Source organism: Quercus lobata, chromosome 3 (genome assembly GCF_001633185.2).
Source record: "Quercus lobata isolate SW786 chromosome 3, ValleyOak3.0 Primary Assembly, whole genome shotgun sequence".
NCBI lineage: Eukaryota > Viridiplantae > Streptophyta > Magnoliopsida > Fagales > Fagaceae > Quercus > Quercus lobata.
Window position 1 is genome coordinate 33,215,150 of NC_044906.1, and position 22,862 is coordinate 33,238,011.

The window sequence follows — 22,862 nt, forward strand, 5'->3', positions numbered from 1 at the left end:
CTCTTAAATAGAAATCAAGGTCTAAAAGAAGACCACCACAAAAAAAGTAGATGCATCAGGACAAGATACACACAAAAAATAATAAATAAATAACCCGACAAGAAAGAAGAAGAAGAAAAAAGAAAGGGGTCTAAAAGAAGACTATAAAATAGTAAAATTAATCTACCATTTCTACCAAGATATGAATGAATCACGTGCTAATTAGGTACAATATATGGTCCCTAAATTCAAAGATGCGTGCATGATTATCTTTAACGAAAAATAATTCATAAACATATAATACAGGTCAGGTGTCCTAACTTTTCCTTTTCAAGATAATGAGATGCCACTTTTTTTTTTTTTTTTTTTTGGTGCTGAAAAGAAAGATTTTATTAAATAAAAAAATTACAAAGCATCCACTTATCATGCCCCGAACTTTGTTGTTTATAAGGATCTACCAAACTTTGTGTTTGTACAGATCTCTTAATCCTCCATTTAGTTGATGAGGTTGTGATATTCTTCTCCCTCTAATGAGGGTAAAGAGTTGGGGCTCTTGCTTTCATCCATCTACTTAATACTTCAATATTCTCTACTAGCTAGTAAAGATAACTCATATGGCACATGAAGATTTTTTTTTTTTTTTTTTTTTATTCTTTTAATTCATTTCTTCTAGCAAATCTTCAGTGTTTCGGTTTTGATTTGCTGTTGGTGTGTAGCTAATTGGTAAGAGAGTAACAAATAACCTTTTACCATCTATTACCATGAAATGTTTATGGGTTTGTTCCTTTAATTCTTTTGCTCTGTCAGACAAAAAAAAATAGGCTTTATATGTCCAATAATTTGATTCATGCACATAAGCTAATTTCTATAAATTAACCAGTCTATCTTCAGGAAATTTTCTACCTCTATTGCCTTTTAAGTACCAAATTTCCTTCTCAAAAAAAAAAAAAAAAAAGAGTTTTTCTCCATCCTACTAAACTGATTATCCAAAGGGTGAAATATTTTTCCCTAATTTAATTCTCTTGCTAAATAAGAGAGTAATGTTTTAGTCATGGCGGAGAATTATTGGCATTGACTTTGTGCTAGATCTTGAAAAAACACTTTTTAGTCTCATTCTTTTTTTCTTTTTTCATTTTTTGAGAAAAAGAGTAATTCCTCATTCTGAATCTTAATTATACCATTCTTCATGATTAATATTGATGGATATGAGTTTCGGTATTCATCTCGAAGATTAATATATTTGTGACTTTAAAATAAGATTTTTCTAATCCTTGTTCCTTGATTTCTTTTTTTTCTTTTTTTTTTTTCCTTTTGACTTGAAATTTATGATATTTCTAACGTCAAACATATAAAGATGTGGGGAATAGCAGTATAGAAAAGTAGAAAAAAAAGTAACAATAGTTCAAAAAAGAAAAAAAAGAAAAGGCAACAATCATTTAAATTTGTTTCAAGCCAGTGCGTCATGGGTTCATTCTAAGAAAATAAGATCTACCACTGGACGTGTGTGTGTCAGACTGTCAGTGTGTATTTGTGGTGCAACAACATAGAAGGGTTTGGTCCTGTGGCAAGAGGGTGTTGTGTCCGCCGGTCAATACCAAATTTAATTAAACGAAAATTGAAAGTTCAAATAGTGTGTAAAACACCAATGAACGATTAGACCTCCAAATATAAAATTACCAACACGAGCTTATAATTAAACAATATATGTGCGGAAAATGAAATATAAGTTATAACCAAATTGGTAACACACTCTAAACCAAAATTAATAACCAACACAGTAGTAATTAAAAGGTAAAGAGAAAGGGAAGAAGATGCAAACACAAAGATAACACGATGATGTGTTATCGAAGAGGAAATTGAAGTACTCGGCAAAAAACCTCTTCGCCACCCTCCAAGCGGTCAATAATCTACTAGAGAATGAAGTTGGGATACATGAATAGCAAAAGACCCTCCAATTCTAATCTACCCAATGCACCTAAACCCTCCAAGCTTCTTGCTCCAATAGGGTTATGCCGAACCTTATCTTCTCTAGCTTACCGAATCCCGCAATAGCCCATTGCATCAACCAAAATGAATTGGTCCCTTCTGAACTGCTTCCCAAGCACCAAAATACCTCTTCACTAATATGGGTATAGTGAGATAAAGATTTGACTAAATGTACCTCTCAAGGATATGTCAATGAAGAGGGTGAGGATAAAGAAATTTGGAGAATCAAATGATGAAGATTGTGAATGAGTCAATCTTGTTTTTCTCTAGGGTTTCTCTCTCAAAATTCTCTCTAGAAGTTTTCTACATTTCGTGGGTATAAGAGTATTTATAGTAAGGTGTATGAGGAATGCGAAAGGTTAGTTTTCAACAAACAGGGCATTCTGGAGACTCGAGCTCGCGACTGGAACGAGTCGCGAGTTTGAGTTGCGAGTTAACTGTCTGGCCAGACTAGAAATTTTGTCTTATAGTACTCCAGCTATCGAGACGCTTCAACTCCCCCTGCATGCTTCACACGTGTGCCATTCTAGTGACTTGCCAGTCATGAGATCCAACTGCGAGACTCCTTTGAATTGCACACATCTTGTGTTTTCTTCACACTCTTTCACACACTACCCTTACATAATTCCCACCTAAATACAGGGTATCTAATTGCTAAATTACAAGTAAATTTGGTACGAAATAAAGCTAACACATGATTGAATAAATTTAACCTTACAAAAATTTACCAATATACCCTTCAAACCCTAGGTATATAAACTTATTAGTTGTTTTGGTTTATTTTCTTTGACATATTGTGATTAATTATTTGTGGTATTGAGATATGATTTAGTTTTGAATGATTATTTGTGATACAATTACTCATTAGTTCTGAATTTTATATTAAAAATATTTATTTGTTTGTTTTTTCATTTTAAAAAAATCTAATAAACAAGTCAACACGATTGATCCGTTTAATAAATGAATTGTGTTAGGATTGAAGAATCTTGATCCATTTAATAAATATATCAAATTAGTGTTGACCTATATAGTCAGATATACCTCATGAGTTTACATGACACGAACTCAACAAACGAACACGAATTGTCACCCTAAATATAGTCATAATAACCAATTCAATAAATTCAAATTTGGGTGCTAGACTTTGTAATTGTTCTTTTTTTTTTTTTGAAAAAAAGATTGTAATTGAGTAATATTACAGTCATAACATTTTCATAATAATTTTACAATAACTCTTAGATAATAATTTATTATTAGTTTTCTTTGAACCATCAATTACATTAGTTTTTTACCTACCATTGGCATTATATAACTTTATACTTTATGTGGACCTAGCAAATATTGACTTAGGACAATTTAACGTGAGGCCATTCAATCATCAAACTACAAACATTTTTTTTTTCTGAAAAAAAAGAAAAAGAAAAATATATATATAAAGGATTAGAAATAGCACACGGCTCTTCCCTGTATTCAACTTCAGTCATGGCTCTCTCCAACAAACTACCTTCTTGCCATTTTCAAAGTCAAAAACTCCAATCTCTTCTCAAACAGCTTCTCTTCTTCTTCTTGTTGCTACTTCCCCTTGCAATGTCAATTTCCTTCAACTTCACTAGTTTCAACAAAGAAAACATTACCGTTAAACGTGATGCATCCATAAAACCAGATGGTACTATCCAGCTCGCAGAGCCCAGCTACTTTAGTGCTGGTCGTGCCTATTATAATAAACCAGTGCACCTTTGGGATAATAGCACAGGGAGGCTTACAGTTATGGACTTCACCACTCACTTCTACTTCATCATTCAACCTGTTAATAAAGGAGTGTCCGCTGATGGGATCGCCTTATTCATCGCACCATTTGATTATGAGTTTTCTGATAACCACAATTCAAGTGGCGCATTTCTTGGACTGTTTATTAATGAATCCGCTCTCGATGTCACTCAAAATCAAATTGTAGCAGTTGAGTTTGACACTTTCAAAAACACTGAATTTCGTGATCATCCAAGTGATAATCATGTAGGAATCGATGTCAATTCCATTGTCTCAAACACAAGTGTCACATGGCCATCTAGCATTAAGAATGGGTCAACAGTGTATGCATGGGTAAGTTATAACTCAAAAACTCAAAATCTTAGCGTGTTCCTTAATGATGCTGATAATCTAGTCTTTGGCGAGAATTCTAGCGTTTCAGTTATTGTTTGTTAAATATTAGCAACGCGATGTGTTATATCATGTTGTGTATGCTAGAATAGATGCGGAAGAGGAAGCATAGAAGAGGAACACTGAGAACACGAGGGTTACGTGGTTCAGCCTTGACGGCCTACATCCACGGAGGAATCCCTTAAGGGCTACATCTTTATTATGTATAAAAGTATAGTACAATAACTTCCTGTGTTACAATGAACCCTAACATGAGTATATATAGGCGACTAAACCCTAGACTAATAGTACAAGCAGGAATGGGTTGGGCCTATTACATTGGGCTAATATGTCTAATATATATCTCTAACACCCTCCCTCAAACTCTAGGCGGAAGCTTGATGAAGGCTTGAGATTGGATAAGCATGAGAAGATCACTTGGAGATGCCTTGAATAATGCCTTTGAAGAAACCACAATGAAGAATGTGCCAATTGACTAATTTCGGAGTCTCAAATGCAGAAATGGAGCCCAAAATCGGAATCTACGCGAAAAACTGAGCAAGATAAGCCCTTTTGGAAATTTTGACTTTTGATCAAAAGTCAACGCAAAAGTCAAAGTCAAAGTCAAAGTCAACTATTCCAGAGTCAAAGTCAACAGTCAAATTGCTCACGGGTCAGATCCGGGTGGTCCGGGTCGGGTCGATCCGGGTCAACGGTCAGCCAGGTGACGTGGTGCTGACGAGACGACACTGCTGACGTGGACGTGCTTGTGTGGCTGCTGACGTGGAGTGATGACGTCATCCGATGACGTCAGCTGTAGTTTCCGGCGTGTGTATGGCGCGTGAAGGCGTCGCCGGCGCGTGAAGCATATGCCAAAATCATGACGGCGCGTGAGGGCGCGTGTAATCTCGGATGCGGGCCGGAATCGCAGGTTTCGTAGATCGGCGGACAAGGAGGCCGATAGGGTGGCGCGTGAGCCCAGCAGACGATCTAGAAGTCAGGAATCAATGGCGGCGCGTGGGAGATTTTCCTTAGGCTTCTGTTGCGCGTGGAGGCGCGTGGCAAGGCTTCGGGTGACCGGATTTCTGGGTTTTGGTCGCGGGAGATCTTGGAGCACGTCTGTGGTGTTGGTTTCATCAGGCGAGGCTTTGATTTGCGCAGATCTGGTAGGGAGAGACGCTGATTGCTTGGGTTTGAAGATCTGGACACAGCAGTGAGAGCCATAGTGGCTGCGATATGCCGTGGTGTCTAGATCCAGCCGACAAGCATATGACTGTTGATGGCAGTGTGCACATAAGAATCTTCTTTGTCTGTTAGAGATATTTGTTTGATGCCAAGAACGAAGTTTGGCTCTGATACCATGTTAAATATTAGCAACGCGATGTGTTATATCATGTTGTGTATGCTAGAATAGATGCGGAAGAGGAAGCATAGAAGAGGAACACTGAGAACACGAGGGTTACGTGGTTCAGCCTTGACGGCCTACATCCACGGAGGAATCCCTTAAGGGCTACATCTTTATTATGTATAAAAGTATAGTACAATAACTTCTTGTGTTACAATGAACCCTAACATGAGTATATATAGGCGACTAAACCCTAGACTACTAGTACAAGCAGGAATGGGTTGGGCCTATTACATTGGGCTAATATGTCTAATATATATCTCTAACATTGTTAATTTGACAACAATTTTACCAGAATGGGTAGGTGTTGGTTTCTCCGCGAGTACAGGTAATTTTACAGAGACAAATTTAATATGTTCTTGGTCATTCAATTCAACTTTGGAAGTTGGGCTTACACAACCAAACAACAAGGGAGGTGGGAACAGGGAAAAAAAAATTGGGTTTGGGGATTGGGTTAGCTGTGAGGTTGGGTGTAGTGAGTTGTTCTTTAGATCTACTTTGGTTTATTTGTTGGAGAAAAAAGGCCGAGGGGAATGCAGAAAATTTTGATGTTGATGACTATATAGATGACGAATATGAAAAAGGAACTGGGCCAAGGAGGTTCATTTTCCGTGAACTTCTTCATGCAACAAACTACTTTGCTGAAGGAGGGAAGCTCGGGGCACTACAAAAAACATGACTTGTTTCAACCCACTTTTTCCAAGGGTTCACTGAAAATGATTGCAACAAACGCTAACAAACTGGCGCGTTAATTAAAATCTGACTAATCTTGTTACCATGGTCATTAAAACCCTTGAAATAAACTAAAAAACTAAAATCCCGTGTAATTGCTGCCTCCAAATTTTTACATTTTTCAACGAAATTCTAACACAACCCTTAATAAAAGATATCCAAATATTTCAACCCTCGAAATAAAGTCTCTGTGTCTCCCTCAAACTCAGAATTCAGAAAACCAATTTTCAAATAAAGTCTTTGCTCACTCTCTTAGAAAATTCTCTCTCTCTCTCTCTCTCTCTCTCTCTCTCTCACTTTCAAAAACTTTCATGGAGTCCAACAACAACAAAAACACAGAGACCATCAAATTGCTCTACAGTTATGGCGGGAAAATCCTCCCTCGCTACACTGATGGCACTCTTCATTACGCCGGTGGCCTGACACGGGTCCTCACCGTCGATCGCTCTATTTCTTTCACAGGTTTGTGTGCTCTTCCATTTTCAGATTCGATTTTTGTGAATTCGTTTGGTTTTTTGTGAATAATTAATCAAAAATTTTTTTTTTCTTGTTGTTCTTATTGAGTTAATAGTGAAGCTCGGAGAGTTTTGTGGCTCATCGGTGAATATTCGGTGTCAATTGCCGATCGGCAACTTGGAAACCCTAATTTCTATCACGTCTGACGATAGGTTGAGGCGCAATGGTCGACGATCCTATCTCCGACGAGGACCTGCCGTTGATAGTCAGAGCTTTCTCCTCCGCCCTTTTGTCCGATTACAGGTTTCTCTCTCTCTCTATTTGTTTCTCGAGAAAAAAAAATTGAATTTGGAAATTACCTAGTAGAACTTTGCAAAGAATTTTTTGGTATTCTCTCTTGTTTTCTCTCTCTCATTCTCTCCACTGATATTTCTCTTCCTCGCCAATAATATAATTTGGGGCTAGGGGTTGGATACTTTGGAAATGGAATTACATACCAGTCCTTTGGAATCTGAATTATGGTTTGAACATATTATATTGAAGAAATGCTTAAAAAGGAGTTGGTAAGTGTTAATGGTGTAGTATTTCACTAATATCAATTTAAGTATGGGTTGGATCTATGAGGTTTTTTTGTGTTGCTGTGTTTGTTAATTTTAGGTTTCCTGTGGAAACGAGCATTGGTTTATCAATAGTATCAATTTAATTTTTACTTGGTTTGGGTCATTGCAATTCAATGCTCTGTTCAGCTTCTTTACATTGCAGAGATTTTTTACACTCATTTTGTTTATAAAACTTACTAGAGCTTATGAAGTTTATAAATTCATTTTCAAGTTATGTAGCTTGGAATTGGCAATCTATTTTTCCCTTATATTTGTTATTGTTCTGTTCCATTGAATACAGAGCCTGCATTTTTGATAAGATGTTTATGTCTGACTTGAAAGTATTAACTCAGTGTAGTTATGGCATGGTGTCAATGCATCATATTGATGGATTATAAACTTGTAAAACTTCCTGTAGTGCTAGAAAATTCACCATTTGAGTATGTTGGTAACAGGAATAAGACCTTCCATCTGAGTTAAAATTTTGATTGCAGATATGGGCAATTTGACATTTAAATGATGACTTCCAAGTTTTCGTGAAGCATTCCTTTACCTTAACATTAAAATTAATTACTATGGATTAATGCCGTACAAAAATGTACTTACAAGTATGCGGTCAATGATACAAATGATTTTAATGTCTTTTACAATCATGCAAATTCTAATTACTTTTCTTCTATTATCTATTGTTTTAGCAGTGTGGAAATTCTAAAATTCCATTTGGTGTTTACAACTAGGTTTACCATCATGTTGCTACCAGGATCCCTGACACATCTGCTTTCCTTCGTGAATTGACTCTTAAATCCATGCTTACTCTGGCTCCTAAGGTTTGTGCATCATATTTTCTGGTTTTAGGACTCCTGTTTCCTTTGTTTTCTGTGTAATGGATTTATTGATAAAAACCAATGTTGATTTTGATGAGAGCCCTTTAATATATGAGGCATATACTATAGTAATTCTGGTAGTTAGTGTTGAATTTTTTGAGAAGGAATAATGAATTGCATTTAAAAAGTGCAGAAATAATAAGTGTTGATTTGTTACATTAGTCTAATTAGTTTGTTGAAGATTCGAAGCTGAGTTTTGGGACTAAGGCTTTGTTGCTGTACAAAACATGTTGTAGGTTTTGAACCCACAACTTCACTCTCCTTCCATTCTTGTGAGAGGTAGTGTCATTTGAATTATAGCTTATTGGCATACCTATTTTAATGACTCTTAGGCTTCTGTCTTTTTCTTGGTGGGGCACCATACAGTTTGGCCACCCTTTGCAAGCTGTCTTGCACCATGTCTTACAAGATGAATGTCCTCTAACTTGCTTGGTTCATGCCTAAATTAGAGTGGTTTGAATTAAGTTGAATTCACTTCAAGGATGAGAAAGAATACAGAGAAAGAAAGGTCAAGGAACTAAAAAGACATGATACTTTGTGATTTGATGGAGAATATGACCCTAAATGGAAGCCAAAATGGCAGAGGATGTTCAGTATTTCTTACCCATGCTCAACGAATTGTTGTTTCAAGCTAATTATTTGTGTTTTTTTAACTCCTTTCTAAATGGTGTTCCTATTTCACTTGTCATTGCAGCTTTCTCAACGTACTATTTCAGGGTCATTATTAAAGTATCTCTCAAAGTTGCAGGTAATAGTTTCAACCATTTGTTTGGAGAAGTGGAGCCTATAAAGAGCTGGTTATTCACTCATATTTTAGACTTCCTGTTTAATGACTTAAGTTGGTTTTATTGATCATTAAATGCCTATATTGATTTAGAGTACGTTTGGATTGCGCTAATTTCCAGCGCGTCTGTGTTTTTCCTTTTTTTTTTATCCACGCGTTTTTGAGACTTGCGGCTACTGTTCATGCACTGTTCAATGAACAGTAGCCACAAAGTTTGACTTTTCTAACTTTTTCCAACCAATTAGTGCACATCGTGTACTGTTCACAGACCCACAAATTAACTTTTTAGCAATTTTTTCATTAAAAATGGGTCCTACGATACTATTCACACATTTAAAAATTATTTTGCTATAGTGTTTTTCAGTTTTCAGATTTCAGTTGTATCCAAACGGACCCTTAGTTGTCGATGACTTCTTTTTCTTTTTCTTTTATGTTCAATAGGTTTCTCAGTTTTGTAAATCTTACAGGTTGATGAAGAGCTAGCAATCAGAACAAATACTACCATTTTACTTGGGAATATTGCAAGTCACCTAAATGAAGGGGTTAGTATCAGCAATTTCGGATTCTATTGATTCATTGGCATCCTGAGTAACTTGATATTCTTGTTTGATATGCTTGTTCTCAAATGTCATGCTTTCTTCCTTTTTTCATTATGGCCTAATTGGTCATCATAAGCATATTTTGCTAAATGTTCCTTTTGTGAGTTTCAACTGATGGGTTCATATCTACAATGCAAACAAGGAAGAGAGTTTTGATTAATGCATTTACTGTTCATGCATTGCGTGATACTTTCTCGCCTGCCTGAGGAGCAGGTATCAGAACTCTATGATATTTGTCTGTGGCAACTCTTTCACCTCATTATTCATGAAGTTCTTGGCATTAAAAATATTTCTATGTTTTGTTAATAAAAAATTATGCATTTTATCTTCCATCTTCAATTCTTTAAATGTTGGATGTTGATTAACTCCAATGTTGTTGTACCAATTAGTTTATGGACCAATTCAAAATTTTATTGTGCCAGGGACCATGGCTCTATGAGCCACCAATGCTTATTATGACGTCACTGAGATTGCAACTCGGATTCTACCGAATGTCGTTGTACTTACCATTGATCCTGACAGGTTAACTATTCTTCAAATGATTTGCCTATTATTATTTTAGCCATTTTCCTGGTGTAAATGTTTGGGGCTGTGCTTTTTTAACACTCATTTCCTTTTACTTAACTGTTTTTGCCTGTCCTATTTTATTTCTTATGCTGATTAAGTCTTCCCCTTTCCAACTAACTGTCCAGTGGCCTGTCAATCCTAAGAAAATATTTTTTGTAGGTATTTGGTTATTGTCTGTTTAGGGCCCTTGCATGTTTGCATAAGCAGGTAAGATACTCCTACAATTGTACATTTGGAGAAGTCTCAAAAAATGCCTAGCTGTAAAGGTCTTTATTTTGTAATTGCATTGAGTGGTTCACAGAGATGTTAAGCTTGGGAACTTCATCTTCTCTTGAAAGCTAAATAAAGGCTATCTCATTGATTTAAATCTTGCCATGGTTGAGTTGCTTATCCTGAGAGTGCTGCCATACTAAATGTGAATTTTTAAAGAAATCATTTCATTGAATTAAAAGTTAAAAGATCAAAATAATCTGATAGTGTCTCTGTCTTCATTTTTCTTTTTCACAGGATTTGCAAAGCAAGTACACTATTGGAAGTAAGCTCTGCCATTTTAATCCTTATAAGTTGTCCTACATGAATCTTTGTCCACTGTATGAGTAATTTCTCTTATTGGCTACTTAGTTATGTTCTTAAGTTCCACCGTATGAGTCAGCTTATATCTTCTTAAATGACTATATTTTATTGTTGTTTTGTTCCTTGGTTAACTGTGCTGTTATCATAAATTTTTAGTTTCTTCGAAATTTCTATCCTTAATTGGCCAATACATGTATCTGTGCAGGTAAATCAAAATCAAGTCATAATGTTTCTTGCTTTGGAGATGATGATGAAGAATAAAATGTATCAAAACTTTTTACTCTTGGATAGATTTGGTCTTTGTACAAATTGTGGTTGTTGATATCTTTTCTCTTAAACAATAATTGACATATTGGCAGTTTGTATGCAGCCCCTAATCTGTTAATTTGCAGGTTTGAGTTTAGAGATCAAAGAAAGTGTAATTGTAGCGATATACTACTTTTACTATACAACAATATCATAGCATATCATCTCAATAATTGTGAATTTTTGTGTGTAATTGTAGCAATATATATATATATATATATATATTTGCTTTTTTTTGCATGATTGTGGTTTTTTTTTTTTTTAATAAAATAAAATCTTATTTTGAGGGTCAAGGGACCCCTTAAATGACCTTATTTATCAAGGGTGGTAAATATAAATCTTTTAAACCTTGGTAAAAGGTTATTTAAGGGTCTCTTGACCCTCAAAATAAGATTAGAGCACTTGTTTTAAGGGCCACGAAGGCCATCAAAATTTCTTTTTCGACGGTATATGTTTCAAAGGTCATCAAGGGTCAGTTGGACTCTTGAAATAATTTTTTTCAAGGCATTTTAATACTTTTTTTAAGGGTTACTTTTTTTAAGGGTTTTGACCCTTGAAAAAAGTTAGATTTGTTGTAGTGGGGAGGGAGGATTCGGAGGCGTTTACAAGGGTTTTTTAAGTGAGTCCAATATAGAAATTGCGGTTAAGAGGGTTTCAAAAGAGTCAAAGCAGGGAAAAAAGGAGTACATGTCAGAAGTGAAGATCATTAGTCGTTTAAGACATAGGAATTTGGTTCAACTCATTGGTTGGTGCCATGAACAGCATGAGTTACTTCTTGTGTATGAGTACATGCCAAATGGAAGCCTTGATTCTCATCTGTTTGGAAAAAAGACTACACTAACATGGCCAATAAGGTATAAAATAGCCCAAGGATTGGCATTGTTATACCTTCACGAAGAGTGGGAACAATGTGTCATGCACAGAGATATAAAGTCTAGCAATATCATGTTGGATTCAAATTTCAATGCCAAACTTGATGATTTTGGTCTTGCAAGACTTGTAGACCATGAGTTGGGCTCACAAACTACTGTCTTGGCAAGCACCATGGGCTACCTAGCTCCAGAGTGTTTTATCACTGGAAAAGCTTCTAAGGATCTGATTGTTATAGTTTTGGGGTGGTTTCCCTTGAAATCGCATGTGGAAGAAAGCCAATCCAACCACAAGCAGAGACCAGCAAGGTAAGTCTTATAGAGTGGGTGTGGGACCTCTATGGAAAAGGCCAACTCCCTGAAGCCGTTGATAAGGGATTGAGTATGGAATTTGATGCTGGGCAAGTAAAGCGTTTGATGGTAATTGGATTATGGTGTTGTCATCCTGATCCCACTATTAGGCCCTCTACAAGGCAAATAATACAGGTTCTTAAGTTTGAAGCTCCTTTGCCCAACCTTCCATCAAAGTTACCAGTGCCGATGTATTTTGGGCCTCCAATGCATCAATGTAAATTCACCAATACATCATCTAGTCTCATGTGGTCAAAAGATCATAAGCAATGTTCATGTAGTAATTGCTCTACTAATCCGTCTTTGTCAACTGGCCCAAGCATACCTCTTTCACATATAGGCAATGCTAATGTGGAGTTAGCTTCAGTTATAGTTTAATATGTATGATTATTCAAAAAATTTAATGAATTTGAAAGCATGTGTGCATCATTAATGTAAGCTTTTGAAAAGGGTTTATACGATTTTAATATATGTTGGCTAATTCAATGAAAGTTTTTATTTTAGGTATTGTACTTTGTGATATGAATGGTTGTAATGAGGCTTGGTGGCTAAAACTTTTGTTCACTGTGCAAGACTGAAGACTTTGGTCATGTGAGAATGGTGATCTAAGCATAACCCCTGGTAGACTCTCAGTAAACCGAGACCATGTTGTGGAAATTCTATTATTTTCTTCAAAGGTTGTGTTTGTAGCCATCTCAAGCCCAAACCGTATTTGTAATTTTGTATTTAAAACTTATTTCAACCCTAATCTCATGAGAAGGAAGAAGACAATGGTGAACAAAGAAAACATTTAGAATTCTTTATTTTGTTTTCCTAGCTCTTCCATTGATTATCATTAAGAGGTTCTTTATTTCAAAACACATATATCATCACTAGTGTTGTTTGAGACCGTAGAGATCAAGATAATCTTCATGAAGCCTTGGAGTGACCAAGAGATCAGTTTTGTGGTCGGCAGATTGACTTGAAACAACAAGTAACTTTAAAGACACAAAGAAGGAGCTTGCAATTTCTAGCAAACGCAAGGTGCTCTAGCTAGTAGTTAGGTTGACTACATGTATAGGACGTAGTGTGAGTATAGTTAATAACCTTCAATAGTGGACTTATTGAGCTGGGTTTCACCCTGGATTGTTTCTACCATTTGTCTTTTCACTCTATGAACATGTCTATTAATTTGTTTTTTACTGTTTTGTCTATTTTATCCTTGTTCCATATTATGATTGAATATTGACTAGGTAACTAGCCGGTTGAGTAATTGAATAATTTATTGGTAGCTAAGTTGATTAGGGGTCTAAACATCATTTTGCAATTGGGATTGGAGTCTTGGTTCACTCATGTAGGGTTTATTTTACTTGTGTAGTCCTTGATCCCAATGTAATGGATAAACTAGAGAGTCATTATACTCTTGATTGTGAATTTGTGATCATTTAGTTCAAAACAATTATATAGGTGATCTTAAAATTGTTGGTATCAAGCTCTTTAGAGAAATAATGAAATCCAAGAAACACTCTAAGAAAACCTTAGAGAAATTGAGTGAGATTGAACTTGAAAAAGAAGTTTTAACTGTAAAATTAGATAAATCTAATCAGTTGGTTGAAAACACTCTAAGAAAACTATAGAAAAATTGTTGAAAAGTCATTGGAAAAATAAAGATTGAATGTTGATGCTATGCAGAATAGATCAAAACTTGTAGCTGACAGATCAAAGTATGCTTGGAGGACGCAACATATGAAGCCAAAGACCTTTGCTTTTTGTGTATTTCTATTTTTATACTAATAAGCTAATTAATGCTGCATCTCAGTGTCTGTTAATGGGGTTAAGTTCTTGTGGTTTTGAAAGTTTGTTCCTTGGGCATAAGGCCTTGAGTTTGGATTGTTGTAATGTTTGAAGTTTAATATAGTCTTGTTTTTCCAAGTGGGTTAGATTTAAAGTTAAACTCTAACCGCTAGGCCATGCTTGCATGCTAACGTTCTTAAGTGGAAAAGAAATATATTTGAAGTAAACTTGACACAATTCCATGCTACTAAATTAAATAAACTTTTATTGCTTCTTTTATTTTATATTATAACTAATATTCATTTATCATAATATTTTATTATATTATATATTTTAATTAGCCATCTCTAAAGGAAATATATGAAGTATATTCGTACTTTTAAACTTCAAAAATTAATTTTAACTTAAAAAAAAAAAAAATTCATGCCTTATTATTTTATTTTTATTAACTTTCTTATTTAATTTGTAAAGATATGCTTGAAAATCATTTAATTTCCCCCATATTATTTTATTAGCCATAAAAAAAACCACCTCAAAGTTTCAAACTACCTAGTCAAACCACTTAGTCTTGCAAGTTCTCTAAAAACTCAATACATCTCTCATACTAGGTGGTAAGGTAATTCTGTAGCTCATACCTTAGTTAGGAGAGTTAAGTTGTCTTTTCTTTTATTAGTCTGGATGAAATTTGTTCCATCAGACATTTTTCTTTTTGTTGTCTTTAATTTTCCTATTAATTGAATAATACTACTCTGTCTCTTTTCTAAAATTTAAAAAAATAAAATAAAAAAAAATAAAATAAAAAATAAAAACTTAGTCTTAACTCATTTATTTTCAAACAAAATTCCATTGACGTTTCCTCAAAGTCCCTATCCATGAAGCCATCATCACAATCCACCTAAAATAGCCGCCATCCATTGCAGTTCACAACCCAAAAACCCTCAAACACCCGCCACTTACGACCAAAATTACTCACTCCTAGGCCTAATCCCACAAAACCCAATTGACAAACCCATCAAACCATGCCAATTGGGAAACCACCCTTGGGCCAACCACATTCCTAAAACCCCACAACACCACCACGAATCAAATACCAAGGCTAGGAATGGGCTCAAATAATGTCAAATACACCTTCAAATTCAATCGACAAATATTGAGTCACATGTTTAGTGATAAATTGATAATAGCTTAATTTTTGTCTATTAATATTATTGTTAGAGAGTATTATTGTGCTTATTTTGTGTTAAATTATGCATGTTATATTTGATTTTAAATAATATTAAATATTTAATTTTGTGCTTAAAGTGAATTTATATTCATGAAGGGACCGGTTTGGGTCTAGTGCACATGTCACTTGCCTATTCATGAAAATGTTTTTTTAGGAAAATAGAATTAATTCTAGCAAGATTTATCAAGAAAGGTGTGAGCCAATTTCTGTAAAGAAGAAAGCTAATGACTAAATTTTTACAAGGTTGGTAATGAAGTTAAATAAAATAAGCCCAATCCAATTCAAGCCCTAATTGAAGAAGAAATCTAAATAAATTTGTACTAAATCCAAGTCAAATTCATATTAGGATTTAGGATTCTAGTCTATGCAATCCTTAGTGTTTTCCCAAATTTTTTATTGTCTAAAATTTAATTTAAAATATATACCATTTTAATTGAAAATAATAATTAAAACAAATCATATTATCATATTATTATATATAATAAAAGTTGAGCTTAGACATCATGGTTGTGCCACGTAACTTCACCAAATTGCAGAAATTTTATTAATTTTTTAGATTTTTAAAGAACTAAAAATGAATAGTGTAGGGGCGGTTTTTGGGGCCCAGGCCCAGCAAGTAAGTAGTTCTGGCTCAAAAGTCCCCAAACAATGAATTTGTAGAGAGCGGGTTGCAGAACTAGGGCTAGACAAAGTGAACGTCAGTTAGATGTATGTCATGCAGCATATTAAACGTGAGAATATTCCATTTTAGTTCACAGGATATCCATCCGAGGAGACGTATAAGTGCACCTCTTGCTCTGGTTACAGACTACATAATTCTTTCACTTCTCTTTCTCTCTCTCTTTTTCCTCAATTCTCCGATCTCCTCTTCATCGAGATCTCCTTCTCTTATATAGCACCCTCAAATTGATAAGGGTCTTACACTGGTTAACCATCTGGACTTTCACTTGAGTACCTGTCCCATCGGACATCCACCTTATCTTTCTGTGAGTTGCACTGGCCAAGATAACACTATTCACCTGTCTTCTCCACATTAATGTGGCTGGAAAAGTAGCTTCCTTGCATTTAATATGGCAGCTGTGGTTGCCTCCTGGACGTCTAACATTTTCCTCTTGTTTGGGATGGTTCCTCACTGTGTGCAGGGTGTACGTTGGACTCCCATTTGGTGTGTCCGAGGAGGCACTCCTCCTTGGACGCCCCTTAAATAAGTCCGGCCCAACAAGATTGGGCTGGACATCTTCTGGCCCCGTTTTCCCTTCTTGTCATGGCTAGACTCCGCGCGGGGCCCAAACCCCATTGTTGACTTGTAAATTTCACCACTACAATAGCCCCTCAAAATTCCGGCTCCTTCTTTCTCATCCGAGGAGGAAAGGCGGGATTTTGACATTCATAGGACTATTTACTGTGGATTCCTGCTTCACCCGTGCAGCGGTATGCTTCTCACGTGACTCATTATTGACGGAGGTGTATAATGACCTAGGAGGCGCTAATTATTGCTTTTAGCGGTTTTATATCTTTTTAATCCGACGGCTGGATGTTAGATCGACAGTTGGGATCATTTCTGTTTCCCTAGGCGGGAGTATGTCTGTCCATCTTCTCCCGGATACATAAGATTTTCGAAGGCATTTCCTTCTCATTTTTGGACAAGCATCCAAGCACTCAGAGCACTCCCGCACTTTCCCTTTCAAAGCGTTCAAGCCTTCGCAATCGTCCCCTTGAAGATTTCCTGCAAGTTCCTCACCCATAAGTGCGCACTCCTTTTTCCATTGCCTTTTCCGGCGTTATTCCTTAAGTAAATCGTCTTCGCGTCACCTAGGATTAGGGGGATGGGTAAGCTTGACAAATTGGTAGATTCCCCGGCCGGTATGGAAGGCTTCAGGGCCAAATACCGTATTCCGTCGGAGGTAGGTCTAGAGTATTATCCTCTAGAGGAGGTCTTAATCAAGAGAAGAACGGGGCAGGTTGCCATTCCGGTGATAGCCTTTGTGGAAGGAGGAATGACCATCCCTATGGGGAGGATAACTAGGGATTATTTGCGTGGTCATAGGTTGGCCCTTCACCAATGCATCGCGAATATGTTCCGGATCCTGGGGTGCATAGAGGTCCTAAACAATCAGATGAACCTCAGTCTTACATGGCATGACGTGGTTCATCTATATGAACTGCACAGCCTCGGCGACTCATATTACTTGAAGTCCAGGTCCAATGAGGTGAGGTTGATATCCTGCCTTCCCAAGTCCAACAAAGGCTTGAAGGACGACCTTTTGATCGTCTCCGGACAGTGGCACGACGGTCTTCACTGCCCAATCAAGGCAGGAAAACCAGGTGGGGCACCATAGAGTTAGATCCTTTGGAAAGGATCTTAGTTTTGATCTTTCCCTCTTTTTTTTTATTGTTTCGATTCTGACTTTGCTTGTTTGCCTCCTCAGACTAACATAACCCTCTCTTCGGACCTTGCAGACAAAGCGCATACGACTCCTCGGCTAAGTTTGGTCAACGTCTAGGCACTCAATTTCCTTCTAAGGTCTGAGATTTACGTGAGTGCAGATGGGCAATTGCGGGCTGGGCCTCTGATTTTGGACTACGTGCCCCTTACTCGTGCTCTAGTGGAGCCCGGCCAAGCAATCAGGGCTGGTAGTCCGCGATTGGCACGGATCGACATCTCCATACAAGGTTTTCTCGCCTCGAGAGATTTACCTCCCGTCCAACTGCCTGCTCAGCGTGCCTTTCCCGCAGTGGTTGTCCTAGAGGAAGAAGCCGGTTCCTCGCACTCGTCTTTGGAGGAACAGATAGACCAGTTCCGCTTCGCCGAGGAGGGAGAGGTGTCGACCAAGCCAGTAGAGCTCTCGGATTCTGAGTCAGATTTAGACCGCGCCTCGGCAGCCCTTGATCTTGGTTTAGTAACCGCACAAGTTGGTACCAACCAAGAGCTTGAAGAAGAAGGAATGGACCTGAAACAAAGGTCTAGTCTCAGGGGCCTCCTTGCCAATAGAAACAAGGGGCAATCATCCAAGGATGCCCCAAAGGAGCAGCCGACCACCAAGGCTCCTCCTCCTCCTCCTCCCACATCGGATGCGGCACTGCAGCCTATGCCCAATTTGAGGCGAAAGAGGCCTGTGGGGGAATTGGAGGAGGGCAAGGTTGGCCAAGAAAAAACCAAGCCTCAGAAGAAAGGCAAAGAGACCAAAGAGCCCAAAGAGAAGAGGACCAAGTCCATTGATAGCCGAGACGAGGCGGCTATTCGAAGGGAGCAACGAATATGGTCGCCGCGGCTCAAACTGGATGGCGCTCCAATTTCTTGCGATGCAACCCTGTGGGAATCCCAACGACGGGAGGCGTCATTCTTGGCTGAGGCCCTGTAGCAGCCTCTTCTTTTGCCTCGCGACATGAAGGGGCTCCGGGATACTCGGCAACCAGAACTCTTCATGTCGCTGAAGAGGGACATGGCAATGGTAAGTGAAAACCTTTACTATCTCGTTCTCTTGTAACGCATCCATTTATTCATCATTCTCTTTAATTAAGCCTTTACTTTTCTGGCGCAGGTCACTCAGCAAATTTTCGTTGCTGAGGAGTGGGCCAAAAAGGCACGTGAGGACCTTCATAATGAGGCTCAGTCCCGCTGCGCTACCCAAAGGACTGCTGGCGACCTCAAGAAGGAAAACGATGGCCTGAGCCATGAAGTGAAGGAGGCAAAGAAGGGCTAGGCGAGCACGGAGGCCGGCCTTAAAAACGCTACTAAGCAGGCTGAGGATCTACGCCTACAGCTCCGCCAGTCCGAGGAAAATCTCGTGACAAAGAAGCAGGCGGTTTCAGATCTCAGGGCCGAGCTTGAGAAGGTCAAGGGGGAGGCCCGTCTGGCTAGGGAGGCGGCCGAGAAAGCAGTAGCGGCCTCTTATGATCGCGGGGTCAAGGACACTAAGGTCAGGCTGGCCGAGGAGGTGGCTGCTGTATGCAGGGAATACATTACCCTGTCTTGGGGTGTAGCCTTGGACCGAGCGGCAGTCCCAGCGGATTCCGATCTCAGGAAAGCTGAGAATGTCTTTTTTCCTGAGGACATTCGCGAGATCCCTGACGTGGTTGCGCCTGAAGAGTCTCTCCCAACGAAGGCTTTAACCTCGGACTCTGCTATGCCTGAAACTGAGGATGCGCAGCCGGCCGTAAAAGACAAGTTGCCCGAAGACAGTCTTTCAATCAGGGAGGTTGTCGCACAGGCTAAGGAGACTGTTCCGGGACCCCAGCCAGCAGACGACCAACCCGGGCCTGCTCAGGGATCAGATTTAGGAAAGTAGCGTAGGATTTCACTTGTTAAACCCCTCATATTTTGTTCTGTTTAATCGTTGTAAAAGAATCACTTTTGGGGATTTTAATGAAAGGAGTCGTTTATTTTATTCTTGTTGTTTTACTTTCTCCTTTGTTTTCATCATGAATGGATGTTTATTCTGCCATTAACTGTTGAAAACCAAGCATGAGTGGATGAATGCGCAAAACAATGATAGTCGATAATCAGACAAAATTGCTGCGAGGTTAATTTCCCCCAAGTCTGTGGTCCGAGAAGCCAGGCAGGACTTGGGTTATGTTTACCACTTAGTGAGAGTCGCTACGAGGTTAATTTCCCCCAAGTCTGTGGTCCGAGGAGCCAGGCAAGACTTAGGTTCTGTTTAACTCTTAGTGAGAATCGCTGCGAGGTTAATTTCCCCCAAGTCTGTGGTCCGAGGAGCCAGGCAGGACTTGGGTTCTGTTTAACACTTAGTGAGAATCGCTGCGAGATTAATTTCCCCCAAGTCTGTGGTTCGAAGAGCCAGGCAGGACTTAGGTTTTGTTTAACTCTTAGTGAGAATTGCTGCGACGTTAATTTCCCCCAAGTCTGTGGTCCGAGGAGCCAGACAGGACTTGGGTTCTGTTTAACACTTAGTAAGAATCGCTGCGAGGTTAATTTCCCCCAAGTCTGTGGTTCGAAGAGCCAGGCAGGACTTGGGTTCTGTTTAAACTTAGTAAGAATCGTTGCGAGGTTAATTTCCCCCAAGTCTGTGGTCCGAGGAGCCAGGCAAGACTTGGGTTCTGTTTAACACTTAGTAAGAATCACTGCGAGGTTCAATTTCCCCAAAGTCTGTGGTCCGAGGAGCCAGGCAGGACTTGGGTTCTGTTTAACACTTAGTAAAAATCGTTGCGAGGTTAATTTCCCCCAAGTCTGTGGTCCGAGGAGCCAGGCAGGACTTGGGTTCTGTTTAACACTTAGTAAGAATCACTGCGAGGTTAATTTCCCTCAAGTCTGTGGTTCGAAGAGCCAGGCAGGACTTGGGTTCTGTTTAACTCTTAGTGAAAATTGCTACGACGTTAATTTCCCCCAAGTCTGTGGTCCGAGGAGCCAGACAGGACTTGGGTTCTGTTTAACACTTAGTAAGAATCGCTACGAGGTTAATTTCCCCCAAGTCTGTGGTCCGAGGAGCCAGGCAGGACTTGGGTTCTGTTTAACACTTAGTAAGAATCGCTGCGAGGTTAATTTCCCCCAAGTCTGTGGTTCGAAGAGCCAGGCAGGACTTGGGTTCTGTTTAACTCTTAGTAAGAGTCGCTGCGAGGTTAATTTCCCCCAAGTCTGTGGTTCGAAGAGCCAGGCAAGACTTGGATTCTGTTTAACACTTAGTAAGAGTCGATGCGAGGTTAATTTCCCCCAAGTCTGTGGTCCGAGGAGCCAGGCAGGACTTGGGTTCTGTTTAACACTTAGTGAGAATCGCAGCGAGGTTAATTTCCCCCAAGTCTGTGGTCCGAGGAGCCAGGCAGGACTTGGGTTCTGTTTAACACTTAGTCCAAGTAACTGTATAGTAAGCGTCAAGAATGATGTCTTTCATTAATAACAGTACCTTTTCAGATTATTTACATTCCATGGGCGTGGCACCACATGTTCATCCAAATCTTCCAAAAAGTATACCCCTATGCCGGCTACGGAAGTGATACAGTATGGGCCCTCCCAGTTTGGTCCAAGCCTTCCCCATGCAGGGTTCCTCGCGGTGCCCAGGACTTTCCTCAGCACTAGATCCTCGGGCGCCAATGGCCTTGACTTCACCTTGGCGTCGTAGCCCCGTTTGAGCTTTTGCTGATAGTATGGTAGGTGGACCATTGCACTTTCCCTTTTTTCTTCGAGGAGATCCAAGCTTTTTTCCAGAAGGCTGTTATTAGCAATGGGGTTGAAGGCAGTTGTTCTCCAGTGGGATAACAGCCTCGGCTCCGTAGGTTAATGAAAAGGGGGTTTCTCCCGTGGACCTGCGAGACGTGGTGCGGTATGTCCACAAGACGTGGGCTAACTCTTCAACCCACCTCCCTTTCGCATCGTCCAACCTCTTTTTCAGTCCATTCACTATGGTTTTATTGATGGCTTCCGCCTGTCCATTACCCTGTGGGTAGGCCGGTGTGGAGTATCAATTGATAATTCCCAGCTCATTACAATATTCTCTGAAGGCTTTGCTGTCAAACTGGAGGCCGTTGCCCAAGATCAGGGTGTGCGGGGTCTCGAACCTAGTGATAATATTTTTCCAAACAAACTTCTTGACATCGACGTCCATGATGTTTGCCAGCGCCTCAGCTTCGACCCACTTTGTGAAGTAATCGGTGCCGACGAGAAGAAACTTCTTGTTCCCAGCCGCTTTGTGGAACGCTCCTAATATGTCTAGGCCCCATTGCGCGAATGGCCAAGGGCTGGATAGCGGGTTAAGTTCTCCTTCCGGTTGATGTATGTTCGGGGTGAACCTTTGGCATTGGTCGCACTTCTTCACATATTCCAGAGCCTCTTTATGCATGCTCGGCCACCAGTAACCCAACGTCATGGCCCTGTGGGAGAGGGACCTGCCCCCTGTATGGCTTCCACAAATCCCTTCATGTAACTCCTCCAGGATAAGTTCTGTAGCCTCTGGGTGCACACACAACAGGTATGGCCCCGAGAATGAGCGTCTGTAAAGTTTGGAGTCCTCGGACAGCCAGAATCGAGAAGCTTTCCTCCTGATTTTGTCAGCCTCAACCTTATCGTCCGGCAAGGTGTCGTGCTTTAAGAACAGCACCAGAGGGTCCATCCAGCTAGGTCCTGCCCCGACGTTGTGTACTCGAATTCCGTTGGCCTTCTCTGTTGTTGGGCGGCAGAGATCTTCAACTAAAATAACCCGTGGAAGGGGCTGAGCCGAGAAGGTGGCCAGCGTTGCGAGAGAATCAGCATGGGTGTTCCCACTCCTGGGTGTATGTGTTAAGCGAAAGTGATAGAAATGGGTCTGCAGGTGTTTAGCCCGGGCAAGGTACTCTTGCATTCTTTCATCCTTCGCCTCCAATTCCCTGTTCACTTGTCCCATGATGAGTCTCGAATCCGAGAATATACTTACGCACTTTCCACCCAATTTCTGGATCATTGACATCCCTTCCAACAGAGCCTCATACTCGGCCTCGTTATTCGTGACAGAGAATCCGAGCCTCAACGACTTTTCTATGGTTATCCTTTCGGGAGAGACTAGAACGAGGCCCACCCCTGAGCCCCTTTGGTTCACTGCTCCATCGATGTGTACTTTCCACCAACTATGTTCATGCTAAGAGACTGTGCTGATCAGTTTCTTATCAGCACTTGATGATCCTGACATTTCCATTCCTTCTAGGGTGGGCTCT

At 39.4% G+C, this 22,862-nt stretch overlaps 1 long non-coding RNA gene and 1 pseudogene across 1 annotated transcript; both read left to right on the forward strand.

Annotated features, from left to right (window-relative positions):
* The first annotated feature begins 3,447 nt into the window (after window positions 1-3,447).
* LOC115980785 lies at window positions 3,448-12,604 on the forward strand (annotated as a pseudogene).
* On the forward strand, window positions 6,885-8,919 carry LOC115982464. The gene is made up of 3 exons (XR_004089627.1): window positions 6,885-6,997; window positions 8,031-8,120; window positions 8,872-8,919. It is a non-coding gene; the product is annotated as an uncharacterized LOC115982464 (long non-coding RNA).
* Window positions 12,605-22,862: the final 10,258 nt, after the last annotated feature.